This window comes from Rhinolophus sinicus, linkage group LG01 (genome assembly GCF_036562045.2).
Source record: "Rhinolophus sinicus isolate RSC01 linkage group LG01, ASM3656204v1, whole genome shotgun sequence".
Lineage (NCBI taxonomy): Eukaryota > Metazoa > Chordata > Mammalia > Chiroptera > Rhinolophidae > Rhinolophus > Rhinolophus sinicus.
The window spans coordinates 10,184,773-10,203,283 of NC_133751.1; the positions used below are offsets into that span (position 1 = coordinate 10,184,773).

General features: G+C 42.1%; 1 pseudogene; it reads right to left on the bottom strand.

Moving 5' to 3' along the window:
- Positions 1–279: 279 nt before the first annotated feature.
- LOC141568151 (U4 spliceosomal RNA) lies at positions 280–409 on the bottom strand (annotated as a pseudogene).
- Between the last annotated feature and the right edge of the window lie 18,102 nt (positions 410–18,511).

Genomic DNA, 18,511 nt, shown 5'->3' on the forward strand with positions numbered 1-18,511 from the left:
AAGAAAGAGGAACCATCTTGGTTAGATGGAGTTCTAGACTAGTTCTCATTTGGAGACGATACCTACATTTTGGCTCTTTCTATTATGGAGATAAATTAACTCTAAAAATTTCCAAGGAAGAGCCTAATACTTAAGTCTCACCTTGACAAAACACCCAAATTTTATTCTTGAAATTGTTTGTCAATAAACTGAGAAAGTCAGTGCTTGAGTCCAGATAGAACAGAGAATTTTTCCTTTGCAGATGAGAGAGTGCTCAGTCTTCAGACCAGAGCGCCTTGAGGTCAATACACCAGTGAAAAATAAACCAGCATAGTGGAAATTTCGCTCTATTGGTCCATTTAGTTTCAATTAGCAATAATCACACCTCAGATAAACCTCATTGGCTACAATACTGCCACTGAGCAAAGCTATTGGTCCATTTAGAATGAAGCTGACAGCTACGTTATTCTGTCTCTACCTACAATCAGGCCTAATCATGTCTTTTACTCCCTCTTTTCTCTGGTGACATCTTTTCAGATAGTTTTTTTTTTTTTTAAATATAAAAAACAAACAAACCCAAAACCTATGAAAACAATACCTAAATTTTCAAACATATTTAAATGACAAATTTCTTATTCTTCCCCAGGGACTCTATTTCATGTATCGCCTTGTCATTTTCCCACTCCAAAGAAACTTTTTATTTTTATTCAGTAATTATTGTGTGGTTTTATTTAGAGACTGTAATCGTTAATTGGTTATATCCTGAAAGGACAACTGGATGAGTATTCTGGGGCTGACAGTGATTTAAGGGTTTTCCATAAATTATCTCCTCCTGTGAAATCAAGATCCAAGAAATGTCATAAATCCTGGAGTTCCCAGTTACTATGTAAATTAAGATAGGTCCTTGGATAATGGCCCTACAAGAATCCTTATCATGAAAATGCAAAGCGTTTTATTAAAAATTCCAATTATCTTGTGTGCCATTAGTACTGGAATTTTCTTAAGCCTTGGGACACATGAAGCATTCTTTCTATTCTTCAAAACAAAGAAAAGGCTAATGAAACTTTTCTGCAAAGAAAAGATTACTTTGAATTTGTTCCAAAGTGGCAGAGGGGAAAGGTTGTCAGAAAGACTTGCATAGTTGGTTGGGTGGTGGTTCCATTCAAACAGATGGGGAAAGATAGAAAGGACACGCGTTTGTGGGAGAAAAGACCTCAAGCTTTATTTTGGACATTTTGAATATAAGGTGCCTTTGAAAGACTCAGCGAAAGGTATGGAAAAGGCAATTGGACACATGCTCTCTGGAACTGGAGACTGATATTTGGAATGACATGTGATGTGCTGTCATATAGATGGCAGTTTGAGCCACAAGCAGGAAGATTCCCTGAGAACTGGAGTGAAAAGAGAACTGGAGTGAACTGGAGTGAAAAGAGAAGGCAGCCTAGCCTCAAACCTTGGGGGACTCCATATTTAAATGCCAAATGAGTTAGGATTATTTTCTTTCTTTAAAAAATAAGTTTTGTCTTTCCTTATTGTAATGATAATCCATGATCATTGGAGACCTTCCAGATAATAAAGGAAATGTAAAGAAGGAAATACTATTTACCAAGAATTCTGCCACCAGGAGTGATGATAATGATGAAGATGATGACAATTAGCATTTACGGAGAGCTGCTTGTATGTCTGGCACTGTTCTAAGCTCTTTATATATATTAACACATTTTATTTTCAAAACAAGCCACTCTTTACAGATGAGGAAACTGAGGCACTGAGAGTTTAAAATATCTTGTCCAAGGCCTCAGAGTTGCTATTTGATTTTCAGACCCTTATTGTATAGTACTGCACATCATACCCCAAACAGCAGAGTGGCCTTGGGTCTTGGCCTTCAGCAATTCCTAGATTATGTCCCCTCGGAGCACTGGTGGCCTTTGGGCTACACTCAGGGTCCTCATGGAAAGTGAATGACAGTGGTTCTTGCCTCCAACTCACTGAGACAATTGGGTGAGCGAGCAGCCCTTTTTATCTTGTTTTACATTTCCAACCTCTTTTTTTCTTAAATCTTTGCAGTTGCAGTCATGTTTCTGTACTCAAATGTGGCATGAAATGGTATCTAATTTGACATCAAATAGTGTGGTTAGTAGTTCCAAGTTTCATAAAGCTGGGTTTCACCGGGTTCCACCAAGAATACCCTGACTTCCCAGGTTACCAGCAGACCCTGGAGCGTCCTCAGGACTTGTCCTCTTTCCTCTCTCCTTTCAGGCCACCCTGCCACCTGCTGGGCCTGCTGAATGAATGAGCGCTGTCAGCCTCCAGGCAGAGTTATGGAGGCCTGAGGAGCCTGTCATCCTTGGGCCCTCCTCACTCCCAAGTCCCTCCTGCTGGCACTTGAGATTCTTTGTCCCTCCGACAGAGCAGGCCACAGGCTGAGGTTAAGATCCTGCCCCTGTTCTGTTGTTCTCACTGGGTGCCGCCCTCTCAGCCCCCTCCCAGGCCCAGATGACAGTACTTAGTGACCTTTCACACTAGCACTTCAGGCCTTTGTGCCGAGCAATTGGTCTTCCTGTGGGAGGACACAGATGATGCCATTACAGCTGTCAGCAGCCCTGGGCACAGCAGGAGTGATGAGCCTGCAGGGGAGAGCTGGGAGAGGAAGCCAGGTCGGTGTTTCCCTCCTTCCCAACCGCGGGGTGACTGCACTCCTGTGTGTGTGTGTGTGTGTGTGTGTGTGTGTGTGTGTGTGTGCTGCACACACACATCCTTCCTCAACACCTGTTGTAGCTGTGCATTACCTGCCTGTGGCCCAAGAAAGGTCATAGTTCCCTCGGTGACTGTCCTTGACTACGCAGCAGACTCAGGTCTGCTCCCAGTTATGACTTGACTGTATGACTCCAAGAAGCCATCTGACTCTGTAGGTGTCTCGGATGCATACTTTTTCTTATCTCAGGTCTATTAGGAAAGTCAATTAAAAATACTTTCAGCTCCCCAGAGAAGAGTCCCACGCATAATCCAGATTGTAAAAAATATATAAACTATAGCACTATTACTAACTCTATTACTATTACTATTATTACTAGAATTTCTTAGAGCACTGCATTTCCTTGTGCTCTGATGGACTATTCAAATATAAAGAGAAGAAACTAAATCATATAGACTATATGATCCCAGCTTTGTGAAAAATAAGAATATGTGTTTTAATTACATATACAAGGAAAAAACAACTGGAAGAAAACACTCCTAAAGGTTCACAATGGTTATCTCTGGGAGGGGGGATGACATGTGCTATGCATTTTCTTTCTCTATTTCAGTATTTGCTTGAATTTAACATGAACTTGCATTATTTTGTAGAAAGACATAGTAAATGTGGTTTTAAAAAAAATGCTCACCGGTATTCTGTGTGAGTTCTAAAGACCCTAAAAATTTTGTCCACTTCTTTTCTGTTGGAAAATGAAGCAATCATCACTTTTTTGGAAACACAGTGTGGGTGGTTTGAGAGAGGGTTTCTGCCCTGACTTCCACTCCAGCTTCAGGAGATGACTTCAAAAGGGCCAAGGAAGGAAGGAGAGCGTGCTGTCTCACCGCCTGAGGCCATCGGAGGGCGAGGTGCATGATTCTTGCCTCATCCCGCCTTGGAATAATCTAGCAGGTTTGCTTTGGCTTGCCAGTGTTTCTCTTCTTAATTCGGTGCTCTGCGCTAGAGAACCGGCAGAGTAAGTCCCCAGGTGAGCGTAGACACTGCAACTTCCTGAGTTGTCATTCGCTCTCCCCCACGCCCTTCAGCTTGGGCCGATTTGAGCCAGAACGACACCTTTTTGCCCAAAGGTGCCTGAAGAGGCACACAGTAAAGACCTGCCGGGAGGTCATGGTTAGGGTCTGCTTCTGTTTCTGGAAGATAAGCGATGTCGGCCCTGCTGCTCTAGCAAGCGACCATTAGCAACCTCAAGTACATTTCATTTATCTTCATCTCATCCATGCTCGTTCTTCTAAGCGGAGGGCGTCTTGCAATTAACTGGAACCAAAGCCTTTGGTTTTAAGGGTCAGAGTGAAATGGTGCAAGGCTGGAAGACTATTGTTGGGGAGTATTCTTCTCAGTCACACTTGATGTTGGGCAAGTTACCAAGGTGCTTAGTTAGACATTTTTGTTTGTCCAGCTTTGGAGCGTTCATTTACGTCAGTTGACCGGCCAATCGCTCCAAAGAAAACCCTGCGCGATTCCACGCTCGCTTTATCTAAAGACAGAGGACTTGACCCACAAATCGGCCTCTTCCCCCAGGACCCCCCTCCCTCCCAGCCTTGTAAAAATAAAAGTCAACCAGATCCCTAAATCTTGTTGGGTTGAAATCAGATTACAAAACACTTACAGGTGATCAATCTATTCTTTTCCAGGGGGGCATACCAAACCCAGAAAATGTCTGTTCGCACAAAGCGGCAATGAAACAAAGAAGATAAATTCTCCAAATTCAAAAGTCAGACTCTGAAGGATGGCAAATGTGAGAACTCAGTAATCCCAGTACCCAGGCCAGCGGGGCCAGGTGGGGGGACCAAGGACTTATGTGGGCCTTGGCTTCATTTTGGCCTCGGGAAAATCTCATTTTCTGCCCTTAAAATTCACTTCCAAAATATTCACCAAATCCTTTCAAAAATATAATTCTTTTCCAGAAAATAAAATATTTTTTCATATTGTGAAAGTAATTCTTGTTAATTGTAAAAAAATTTAATAAGTGCCAAAAAAAAGTACAAATCAACCAAAATCCCAGCACCCAAATATTTGTTAATATCTGGCCAACATTTTCCCAAACATTTCTGTACACACAGACACACACACACATACACACACACACAATTAGATACACCTAAGATTATCTCATACGTAAATTATACAAACTGCTTAACAACATATTATAGCATCTTCCTCTATTTATCTATTATCTATCTATCTATCTATCTATCATCTATCAATCTACCTATCTATCCATTTAATCAACTAAAGCTCCAGATTATTATTTCAGATTCTGATCATGGTTATATAGTATTTTATTGTAAGTCCATAGCAAAATTTGTTAAATTTGTCCCATAAGGATGGATATTTTCATTGATTCCTATTTGGTTTTAATATTAAAAGCAATTTTGTGATGAATATCCTGATACATAAATCTTTAAGCGCTAATGCTATGCTTATTTAGAACAAATTCTTTGAAGAATGATTGCTAGCTCAAAGGGTAAGATCGTTAATCATTTATATAATATATAGCATACATAATAGCTAATGTATACATTAAATAACGTATAATATATTACAATATAATTATAATATGTAAGTATACATTATAATTATTTTATGTAGATATAATTATATGTAATTATTTTATACCTATATGTAAAATAATCATCACATTTGCTAGGGACTTTTATGAACCCAAAAGGTTCAGATGTAGTTAGTCCTTGGGAAGTGAAGAGAGGCAATCATGTCTTTTAGTTATTACACTTAATTTTTTCATTCAAGTCATGGGTACTTGAAATTCCCCAGGGACCCACTAACAATAAGTGCTTCAACTCATGTAAGCCCTGCACCAGGCTTATGTCCCCCACACCTCTTATGAGAATTCCCTTTAAGGTGGGGAGTGAAGAAGGAGGTAAGCCTTCAGCAACAAAGAATGAGGGCCTAGCCAGTTTTGAGAACTAGCTGGCTGGGCCTCCATTATGGTAATGAAGGTGTAGACCTGATAGAGAGAAAGCTGCGTTTCACTGAAGCAAAGTTTCAATCTGAAGCAGTGAGTTCCTAAATTGAGGGCAGATAAAAAAGTAAGACACTGGATCACTCTGTCAGAGACTTCTTGTTTCGTTTTGTTTTGGCTTCTTCGTCATGGCCTTTTTTGTTGTTGTTGCTTTTGGTGCCAATCTGATTAGAAGTACACTGTTCTTGTTGACCTTTTGCAGGTTTTTCCCCCCATAATTTGAAAGAATTAAAAATTATAGTATCCATGAATAAATATAACTCCCAGGTCCTTCTTATTAACTAAATGCAATTGGGGAATAAATACAGTGAGTGTTCACAAAAAAAAAAAAAAAAAAGAAAAAAAAAAAAGTGAAGAATAGAAAATTGTTTAAGTGGCCAAAGAAACTTTATCCTATTGTGTTGCAGGCCAAGCTATGCCAGCTATATGTAAATGTAAGCAGTGGCCTGTGTTCATGTGACCACTTTGAAGTTGCCATCTGAATTTAATTCTGCCTTTGTGATTAAATCAGGCCATTACGTTTAATCTCACTTAATAGTAAGAAACGTCCTTTGTTGTTTTCTACAGGGAACATATTCTGCCCCTAACATATACAGCTTGGTATTCACACTTTACTATTAATCCCCGATGGCTGATAATTGCTTCATCTCCAAGCCCTCTGTCCAATTCACAGGGCGCTGATTACAAGTATTCTTCCCCAAACATTAATGCACTGTTTGGGTCTTGCTTCTTTGGCTCAGTGAACCCCATCAAGCTGTCCACATTTTCTGGGCATGTGGGCGTATTGTGAGACGTTAATAAATTCTGTGTTGACTACCCCCCCAAACACCGGAATCTATTAGACCCTGCAACTTAGCTGATTGACAAGCGGGACTACTTTTTCACTCAAAATCCTGCAATAAAAACAACAACAACAACAGGCTGAATATTTTGTTTCTAGGCAAAGTCTGGGGTCTTCTTATGGCTGTCTTGCTATTTACATTTTCATGACCCCCCGCGGGATCAATTGCATTACCACGACCTTATTTCATTGATCTTCCATTTGTCTGTCTCATTTTTTCTCTGGGAAAAAATTTTAGAACCCAGAGAAGTACCATTAATTGCTTCAAGCTTGGAGATTATTTTCACCTTCTTGATTTTTCCCCCCCAAAAATGTTTTAGATGATGTCTTAGGCCTCTCTCCACTTCTTATCTCTTCCATGAATTGCTTGGGCATAGCTCTCCGAGGGCAAAATACCAGTTGAATTTCTGTCTTTCCTTTTTGCACCGAAAGTAACAAATACGGCTAATTGTAATGTTAAGCTTCACAAAGAAAAGAGGCTTTCCTTTCTGTTCCCGTTCATTAGATGGGCAATAGTAGCTAAGCTTCTCCTTGTGCTAATTCAGGAATACTATCACTATTGAGCGGACTTTGTGGTTCCAAAAATATTATGAGCTGCTTGTGTCTACTTCATATTAACCACATATAGTGCCTAGAGTTTGAATAGACGCACATACATCCCCTTCAGGTTCTGCCAATGGCTTTGCTCAGCTTCGCGCACATCCAGCCACCCTGCTGCCCTTGGGGTTCTTGGGAAATCCACAGGGCTAGTTTTAATTTTTTTTTTCTTATTATGAAAGCAATCTCACAAGAGTAACCTTATTTTTATATATTATGTAACGATGATGTATATAATTATATAAATAGCAATTGTATAAAAGCAATCTTATAGTCATCATAGAAAAATCTTAAAAGTTCAGAAAAACTAAAGTAAAAACCATTCCAATCCCACAGATACAGCTGCTGTGATCATTTTGGTGTATTTTCTAGATACACTTTTCCTCTTTAACTTAGGGATCAATACACTCACTATATATAGAAATACATACACATAATTTTTTTGGAATTTCCAAAGGATTTTGTTATGTTTCATGTTAAATAATTGAAGTGCTGAGGAATGTGTGCCAGAGAGTTAACAACACGTAGTCTTATTGGTTAAATGAACTTCTTATTTGGAATAAATGCGGATTCATCGGAAAGTTGCAGAGATGGTAGAAAGCTCTTGTACCTCCCTCACCCTGTCTTCCCTTTTGTTACCATCTCATATAAACGTGGTGCATTTGTCACGACCAAGAAACACATATAATTAAAAAAATATATACGATGAGGAGCATACAGTTTCTTAATCTTCTCCATCTACCATATACAAATTTTAGAAAATATACAGGAACAGAAGCAAGCAAAAAGCGCTAACGCAACCTCCCATTGAGAACCAGTCAACACGTAGCTCCGTATGTAGGATCACACTGTTTTACAAACTACTTTTCACTTATGTCATCACCATAGTTCCCTAATATTTAATATTTTTATAAAAAGTTTCCCCCAGTGACTATGTAGAATTCTAGCCTATGATTTTATCATAATTATTTATATGGTGTTTCCATCTTTTTCCTACGATATAATTTCCCCCTATTTATATTTTTCATACTATATTATTTTTCCTAATATATCATTATGATATAATATTATTATAAAGGGTGTAACTAAGTAACTTTATTATTGCCGCAGGAAAAATCCTGAAAGGTAGCATTAACAGGTAAGATCAGTGTTGTCCAATTTGTTCCTTTTCTGAGCGGTGCTTTTCAAGAACTACAGAAAACAAAACAAAAGAACATCGGATTTCACTGTATTTGGTAGGAGAACCAGTGTGGCAATGTGATTCTCAGAAGAAAAGACAAAACCCTCACCATGGCTTTTGTGATTCACTAATTGGAAGTTTCTGTTTAGTCAACCGTGTAGCTACCTGGGGGCTCCCACACAAGGAAATACATGTGTGGGGCTCTGAACACCAACACTGGTACCCCAGGAAACTCCTAGGACTTGGCTGAAAGTGCCAAGATACGAACAAGGAGGAAAACAGAAGTCATCACAAATTGTCATTTGGTGGGTCCAAAATCACATTGCTCCTACGAGTTATCAAACATGCAAAACGATCAACCAAAGAAAGCAGTTTTAGATAACACCAAACTGTTCTCTTCCTCATGCACAACTGGGTTTGGACACTGCAGCTACTACTGTTGTGTTGCTGGGCTCTCAGTTCCAGTAAAATTCTGAGCTTGATGCCTGTGCAAACTTGTTGGAATTGAGTTTATTGAATTATCTGTAAGTGGTGATTGTACTTTTATCTTATTGAGTGGGAGCTGCTGTTTTTGGTTTTAATTTACTTCAGATTAAGTAACATATGGGATTAGATATACGATTAAATAAAAAAGATTCCTAAAGCATTTACAAGGTATAAAATAATACTTTTTTTGAAAAGTTGTGCAGGAATATAGAAGAAAGAAGCTAAAAGTATCTCAGCCTTCAATAAACTTGTTCTAACACCATGTCAATTAAAAATAAAATCGACCAGTTCTATAAAAGTCAGAACTCACAGTGACAATCTTCTGTACTTGGAGTTGATTTTAAATTGATAATGCTGAAAACTCCATGACTTTTCTAGCTATATTACCTGTAATTTCTGGGAGGAAGAAGCCAAATGGTGAATGTCTTAGAGGAATAAATAAAAACAGGTGACAGGAAAACAGAAAGATGTGAAGACTAGAATTTCCTTGGGCACCACGTGGCCCTGTGGAACTGGCCCTTCTTGTATTTGCAATGTACCCTCACATTTCTGCATCTTGCCACCCTGGATATTCCTAAACAACATCCTAACATCATGTCTTTTATTTCAGAGCATAAAATCGGTAGCCACAGGAGCTGTTGGTATTGTGTTCGACACTTAAATTCCGTGACAGACATGCCTTAGAAATCTGGGAAATCATTTAATTTCTGGAATAATTTTGTTTTCTATTTGAACACGAGATTGGAGAGTTAGATGAGGATTGCATTTCAGTCCTTGACTCAAAGAATCTCCCTTTCTCTCTACCTTTCCCTCCGGCCACCTCAGTACCCCTCCCCCTTCTTTCTCCCTTCCACCCACGTTCATCCAGGGGTTGCCTATTTTCAGGCACAGTGGAAGAGAGAAGGCGGGGTTAGAGCTGATCCCTGTGAGGGAGGAATTGCAAAGGACAGGGGTGCTTCTGCCTGAGTGATCAAGGGGGTGCAAGGGAGGAAGAGGCATTTGAGCCAAGTCTTGAAGGGTTTGTAGGATTGTGGGAGGTGGATGAGGACGGGGACAGGGAGGTTGACAGGGTGGTGGGAGGAAGAGGCCAAGACAGGCGGTGGTGAGAGAGGGACAATAAGTAGTTGGCAAAGACATACCTGAAGGGGAGAGTGGAATCAGGAAACGGCGGGCCAAGAAACTGGAATTACCATGTTTTTGGCCCTTTATCCTCCAGGGATTTGGCTTATCAGCCTGATAAATGTTAATGAAAAGCTCACAAAAAAGTGCAACATACGTATTGGGCCATATGTTTGCTTTTTGAGGGGCTCCCAAACTTTCCATGGAAGACAAAGAAACTACCAACTAGATGTTTGCAGTCACATATTTCACCCAAACACAGGCTAAAAAAGAACACCTGGATGAAACATTTCCCTTCTACCGAGCTGGAAGGTTGTTTTTTGAAATGATACACTTTTGCTATATCATATGAGCCTGTTTACATCATTGAAATGGCATTGCGTGATCTGGTCTGCTTTTATGATATAAATAATATCTGCTTCCCTAAAGATACCATCCCAGGGCCCACAGGAGGCCTAGGAGTCTCAGAGGAGCTGTGCAACTGGAACCCCAAGTGATAGCTTGTGAGGGAATCAGAAGGGCCCTGGAGGGCCTGCATCGAGCTGCACCAGCCCCTCCCACACCTGGCCAGAGACAGGTGATCCTCTTCAGAATAAATGTGTAGGTGTGTTTATGGGGATACAGCACAGGCCAACAAGCCAATTGTGAGCACTGTGCTGACCTTAGGAAACAAAGTCAGAGGCTGATGGGGTTTCAAAGATGAGGTGTCTTTCATACAACTGCTACACCCATAGACTAACCTTTGTATCCCCAGACTAAAGCAATTTATTTTCAGGCCTTGTCTCCTAGTCCCTGTAAGTCTCCAGGTGAGAGAGGAAAGCAGCACTGGGCTCTCTCACCAAAAGGGAGAGAATTGAAAAATAAAAAATTGGTTCTAATTTTCTCCTTCTTTTTCAGGCTGTGATCTCTGATGAGGCACAGTGGCTCGCCACCCCACCCCGAGAGTATTTCAGCTATTCTTGGCAGGACCTGTCTTATAGATATTCCCAGGGTAATTCTTTGAATACAGGCTCCTAAACCAGAAAAGAGCTGCGATTCTCACGTTTGGTGGAGTTGAGATCATTATGTGGAGCTTGGGGGGGAGCCCTGAGTTTTGCTTTATGGGGAAAAAAAAAAGAAGCCTATAATTTTCACATCCACTCTCTTGACGAACCGCCGGGAATCTGCCTTACCTTCTGCAAGCCTCAGGAAGTCTGTGTATTCCAGCCTACTTGGAAATGGGAACCTTAGTAAATGAGATCCAAGAATAACTTTATGACTTTGATTCAGTACTGAAGACTGTTAAGTCACTCACACACATACTATTATACATGCAAAAAAAGAAAAAAAATTAAAGCAGAGTTTAAATGTTGTAGAGATAGTTCGAGTTTACAGTTTAGCAAAACAGTGTTATCCCAGAAAATGAGCAAGAAAATTAAAGAGAAGCTTGAGCCTTAGGACCTTGACATTATCACTTTGGCTTATGTAACTAGAACCACCTATTTATCTGTCAACACAGGGATGATTTGTAACTTGTCTGAAGACAGAGGTTAAAGGGACTGGAGTTTTCAGCACCAGTCAGTCAGCTTGGTTGTTTAGACTGTGGGTAAAGGTATGAAAAACCAGGTGAGGGGGTTGGGTCAGTGTGGGGACAGAGCCCCAGAGAGCAGTTTCCAGACTCTTGGCCTCACATAGAAAGGTGCTGGCTCAGGTAGTAAATGGCCATCAACTGTGATTGGATGGCCATCAGCTGTGGCTAGTTGGCCGTCAGCTGTAACCAGTGAGCCATTGGCCACTAATATAACTGCCGTGGCTACGCTAGCAAAAATGGGGGCTAGCAAGAAGATGGTGGCTGAGCCTGCAAGCGGTGCAGTGAGGGTTGCGAACAGTGTGGCTTCTGCTTCCTGTGTCTCCAACCCAGCCGCCAGCGAGAATATAGTAGTATGACTCCCCTACCTATGGCTCTGTGGGTGTTCCTTTTTGGCCTCACCATATCCTGTGTTCTTGTGTGGGAAGCGGGAGCTGAGACCCTGCATGACAACCCGCGTGACAAATGGTGCAGCAAGCAGGGTCTCCCGCACGACTAATGACGCAGCGAGCAGGGTATGGTGCCAGCCAAAGCTCTCCAAAGTGCAGTGAAGCAGTTTGTGCATATGAACATTCAGTCACAGGAAGACCAGGAGGAACAGCTGCCGGAGAGCTGGACCCCCGTGGAGGGGTGGGAAGATGTGGACGGTTCTCCCACCAGCATAGGCTAGAGAAAGCGAAGGTCGTTGCAGCTCTGTGGGCTGGGAAGTTCTTGCTGAGGCAGCCCGGATGCAGGACTTGTAGTCCCAAGAGGAAACGATTGCTGAGTCTTCTGTGGAAGATGAGGGTGAGGTTAAGGTTGTCCCTCACCCCCAGGACAGCCCTGGCGAATGACTGTGGACTATGGGGAATTGCCTTCTATCCCTAGTTTAATGGACCACTTGACTGTTTGCTTGGGAACATACCACCATGTAATGGAACTGGCGGGTGTTTGCTTTTGTGTCTTGACCAGCTGCCATCGAGAATATGTAAGCACCTTGACTGTGAGTCGCTGTTGTTCCAGCACGGTACCCTGAGAGGCCCAGAGAGAGTGGCAGTGCCTTGAGAGCCTTGGCTGAGCCCGGGAAGTCTAGCTGAGCCCAAAGAGAGTGGCAGTGTCCTGAGAGTCCTGGCTGTGTCCAGGAAGTGTGGCTGTGCCCAGAGAGAGTGGCAGTGCCCTGAGAGCCCTGGCTGTGTCCAGGAAGTCTGGCTGAGCCCAGAGAGAGTGGCAGTGCCTTGAGAGCCCTGGCTGAGCCCGGGAAGTCTAGCTGAGCCCAAAGAGAGTGACAGTGTCCTGAGAGCCCTGGCTGTGTCCAGGAAGTCTGGCTGAGCCCAGAGAGAGTGGCAGTGCCCTGAGAGGCCCTGGCTGTGCCCGGGGAGACTAGTGGTACCCTAAGAAACCCAGGAAGTCTGGCTGTGCCCAGAAGGACTGGTGGTGCCCTGAGAAACCCTGGCTGTGCCCGGAGAGACTGGTGGTACTCTAGGAAGTCCAAGAAGTCTGGCTGTGCCCAAAAGGACTGGTGGTGCCCTGAGAAACCCGGGCTGTGCTGTGTCCAGGATATTGCATTCACCTCCAGGCTCCTCGTACAGGGCCCCTCGCGGAAGATGCTTGCCGCATAGATTGTGAGGCGAGACCCTGTAGGGGTGGAGTGTGGGGGCAGAGCCCCAGAAAGTAGTTTCCAGGCTCTCGGCCTCACATAGACAGGTGCTGGCTCAGGTAGTAAATGGCCATCAGCTGTGGCTAGTTGGCCATCAGCTGTAACCACTGAGCCATTGGCCACTAATATAACTGCCACAGCTGCGTTGGGGAGTCAAGGAAGTCGAGGAGAGAGTCGGTCAGTTGGCAGAAAGCAGACAGCAGTTCGCACGTCATGTGAATCCAGCCTCCAGTGAGACTGTAGCGGTATGACTCCCCTACCTATGGCTCCGTGGGTGTTCCTTTTTGGCCTCACTGTATCCTGCGTTCTTATGTGGGGAGCGGGACCAGAGGCCCCGCAGGCCACCCCGCACGACAGTCAGCCTAGAAGGAAATGGTGGAGACCTTAACCTAAAGGGGTACTTCTTACCCAGCACTAACTCACTGGACCATGCAAAAGCTGGCTTCCAATTTTTCTAGAGATATTCAAAATCTGGATTTTGTCAATGTAAAGTGTTCTAATTTTCAAATGTTGGCAACTACTCATTTATTTAAAACAAACAAAAAAACAACACATGTCTGCAGCTGTCCTCACCCCACAGGCCACCTCTGGTTTAGAGACTAGTGAAGACTTAGAGGCAGAAAAGTCACTGAAATTGAACCCTTTCAATTCAAGTCATTCCATACCTTCAACCCAGTCATTCTCAATCAGATGTGCTCACCTGCGGAGTTTTAAACACTGTACACATGCCCAGCCTCCACCCTAGACTAAACTTCTTGGGGAATGGCTTATTTCACTCAGCACATAACGTCCTTAAGGTTCATCTAGGTTGGAGCATATTGCAGAATTTCCTTCCCTTTTAAAGCTGAATAATATTCTATTGCAAAACAACCTAATAATACACCACTTCTATAAGAAAGAAAAAATTTTTTTTTCTGTATAGGCATTGAAAAGAAAATTGGAAAAACTAGCACCCGATTACCTGAGAGGGCAGAGCTATAATGAGAGCTTACGGGAAGGAGTCTTACTTTTTATTTTATATACAATGGTAAGGTGTGAGATTGTGCGATGAGCTTGCATTAGTTCTACAGTTATAAAAAGATATAAACTAATAAGTAGGTACACTACCAAAAAATAATCAATGCTGTCGAGGTGATGAGGACACACGTTCTCAGTGTCTGCGGGTGGGAGTGTAAATTGTTCTGTAGAAATTTATCCGAGGGTAAACCGATAGAGGCCTTCATTACTGTGTAACTTACTTACAGTAAGGAAACACTGAGGGGGAGCAGGAAATGATCATTCATAAGGAGTTACTTCATGAAATCACAGGACAGCATGCAGTGGAATTCAGGGTAAAGCGGTGATACAGCAGTGCATTTATTGGCATGGAAAGCAGCCCGCCATCTATTGCTAAAGGAATAAAGCAGGTTACAAGACAGCCTGTATAGATTAATTCTGATCTGTATCATATGTTTGGCTGTATGTGTATAATATCCATGCAGAGAAGAAAATCTGCAACAATATATGTCAGGGTATTCTGAGCAGTGGCTTTCTTGGAGTGGTGAAATTATAGACAATTTGTTGTTTCTTCTGTATTCTTTTTGAAATGGTCTTATTTATGAGTATATATAGTCCTTTTATTCTTTTAAAAAATAATGAAGCTCTCTCTTTTAAAAAATTGCCATAGAAGCACATTCCAAATCCCCCTGTGTGTTTCTTTCAGCTACATTTCCAAGGTAGAAATAGTATGATAGGCATCCTGGCCTCCCTGATCTATTATTCTGTTTATAATGCAGGTGTGGGGCACACTGATAGTACCACCGTCTGCAAATCTGGGTTCATAGGCTTTTAACACTGTTTCAGTTACCGTGAATCAGGAGAGGTTACGTGATCTAGAATGGCCTAGTATAATGAACACATTCTCATAAGGGGGCTCTTTTCAAATTCTGTGTTTTTTCTTTCTTTCTTTTTTTTAATTTAAAAATGAATTTAAACATGTAGAGTTTTATTCTTGGGGGGAGATGGGATCATTCCAGTTGAAGAGGCTACTTCGGATTACCAATCACCCCTAGACACACGTGAAACAAGCACGCCCCTTAAAAGCCACGGCAAGCATTTTTCAAATGAATGGATTGCTTTTGAAAAATCGGACATGTGTAACATTTACCACATTCCAAAGACTTTCAGACAACAACAACATTAGAGATCGGCTGTCTGTTCCTGGTGAACCGTTTCTCCAGGGTTAAGATGTTAGTTCCAGGCTCAGCAGTGTTATGAGGATCAGACGTTGCTTGGACAACAAAGCCCCTTTATTTTACCCACTTAAGTCCTGGGGTGATGCGGGACCAAGTTCTGAAGTTCCTGATGTTTAACGTTCAAGTGTGCGCTGACGTGGCCACCCCAGGCTCACTGCATGGATCACCAGGTGACACCTGGTGAGGGTGGCAGGAAGAGCCCGTCCGAGCAGAAGACCCGGGCCTGGCAGAGAGAGGTGCCCTCTCCCCACACAGAACTTTAGGTTTTGAGGCTGGAAGTTCTGCTCAGCGGGGCTGACGACAGGGCACAGCTCACTCCAGCCCTACTCCTGGATTCCCTCTCCTGCATTCTTTTGTGACCCTAAGCCCTTAGCACAGGCCTGGCACTAAATAACATGCCTGATGAAATGGTCAGTCACAGGGCGGACGACTACTGTTGCTACTACCATTTCTAGCTTTAGAGGTTACACTGCCTTGGAATAGTTGGGCAGGGAGCTAACTTCAGCAAAGCGCTTCTCTCCATCCTCCTGACCTGGCCACGGACCTGCAGGGACGTTGGGGAGGCTGTGGCCTCATGGGTGACAGGCGATGGGGGAATGGTCCTTACAAACTGGGAGGGGGGTCTTGCCTTCCTGGCTGTGTTGGAGGATGGGGAAAAAAATCAGTGAAATGCTTTCTGTGCTTGGACTGGAGCCTACGCCTTGCTGGGGACACTTCCTTTCCAAGTTGTACATTTCACAAGGTTATATTTTCATACCTGGTGTCATCAGTTTCCCTTAGAGGAGAACACCTGTAAATAGACCATCACTATGGCTAGGCAAATCCCATAGTGTGTTTAGTGTGCTCCCTGTTTACTGATTGTTCACCTGGCCTCCCACACATAGAGCAACATAATTTATCAGGGCCTGTGTATTTTCCCATTAGGTTCTGCCCACTCTAATTGCTGGGATCACACCTTGGTGGGTGTCTGGGCACAGGGAGAGTTTTTGGTAGCGGGACCTGCATTCCTTCTCATCTTGCTTCTGAGGCCTGCTGTACCTTTCTGAAGGAGGCTGCCTTATGCTCTCTGCTTTCTCAACCCTCAGAGACCACCTTAAACTTGTTCCTTCTTCAAAAAGCCTGCCTGCAGATTTCAAAAAGTAACCCCTTGCTCTACAACAAATGTTGTACCTGCAGGACATGTGGTCCTGCTATAGACATATATTGAGAGGTCTAACTTTGCATATATATATATCTCCAAAAAATGTACAATGACTTGTATTCATCTTTTGTTATCAGTATATATTGAGTATTACAACTTTAATACAGCTTTTTCCTTTCTTAAGATGTGTATATCAAATATATGGTGATGGAAGGAGAACTGACTCTGGGTGGTGAACACACAATGGGATTTATAGATGATGTAATACAGAATTGTACACCTGAAATCTATGTAATTTTACTAACAATTGTCACCCCAATAAATTTAAAAAATAAAAATAAAAAGAATAAAAAAGAAGATGTGTATACATTTTCTTTGGCACCCTCTGTATATATTCTCTTATCTGTTGTATCTTATAGGACTCCTGAATGCCTGCTAATGCTATTTTTCAGGATGTAAATTCATCATAAGGAGCAGGTCTGCTAACCTAGCTTGGCATAATGGTCAGTAATGTGCTACTTGCAGGCAGATAACTTAAATATTTTGATGACATTCAAAATAGCCCTGCATCCAGAACTACTGAAGATTATAAATTCATTCATAATCTTCAGTAGTTCTGGAAAGCATGCTAGAGTACAATTTTTTCAGTTAAATAAAAAATCACATCTGTTGCTACTTTTCCTTTAAGGCACAGGTACTTGCTCCAATTTATCAGTAGAGAGAGGGAAACCACCCACCCCTTTTCTGCCCTGGAACTTTCTGCTTCTGTTAGAAATGGTTTTCAGAGTGATGGTGGCATCGAGGTGCTGGAATTGGGTTTATGGGAGAAATTATTTCTTTCTAATCTGGAAATATTTTTTTCAGGGAGGACCTGATTTGGTTTCGATTTAGTTATTGATTTTCATTTTTCTTTCTGTCCCTTGTCAAGATGCCAGGTAAGCAATGATGAGCATTGGATAAAAAAAAGAAAGAAAAAGAAAAAAAGAAGGCTGCAATTCAAATTTACTTATTATAGAAGACAGGAAGAACAGGAAATTCTTCCTGAAATGGGTGTGTAAAGCTACTTTCTCTCATGTCCTTTCCTGCTACCCCACTTGAGGAAATAGATATTTAACCAGAATGGTAGGGAAGGCAGTTCCATCCTTCTAGAAACCCCCTTTTAGTGTTCCCACAGTGAATGCTCATTTTCCCTAAATGTATACGTGCCTCACATTAACCAATGTGGATAAAATTAAGTCACTTCATCTGGGTGTTCTTTAATTTTCTACGGGTTCAAGGGGACACTACTTCTCTACTGTATCTTTAAAGAGTGGTTGGGTTTTATTAATAACGACAAATGTTTAAACATTGCATGTGAGCAAGTCAGCATTCCAAATTCTTCATAACACGACCAATCAGAAGAGCTTTCTTCACCTCTTAGAATAAGATGTCCAAGGTCATAATTTCCTAGGAGACAAGTCCAACCTGATTTAAATGACGGGGGTTGGGGTGGGGAAGCTCATAGCTGTGTGATATTGTTTTAGCTTCTGTCCAGTAAAAGAGATAAGGTGGATTTCTGAGGAAGAAGATGAGATCAAAAATACTTTTATCATAAATGTATTGCTTAACCCATTTTCCAGAGAAGGAAGTTTTAGTCAAAAAAGACCCATCTTCCAAGCATGGCTAAGAACTCATTCATGGAATTGCCTCCCTCCCTTCACTAATCCACCCACTCACCTGCAGACCTTGCACTTCTGCCTGATGCCTGAACTTGCCCTACAACTGACTGTTCATCAGAAAGTCAGATTTACAATGTTTTTTTTAAGGAGGGCTCAGCTCACAGCGGCCCATGTAGACATCGAACCGGCAACCTTGGTGTTATTAGCACCGCGCTCTAACCAACTGAGCTAACCAGCCACCTCCAGGTTTACAATTTTTGAACCCCAGTCATTTAACTATTAACCTTCATCCACCAGGGCATCAGGACACGTTTATTAACAAAGAAATCAGACTAAAAATC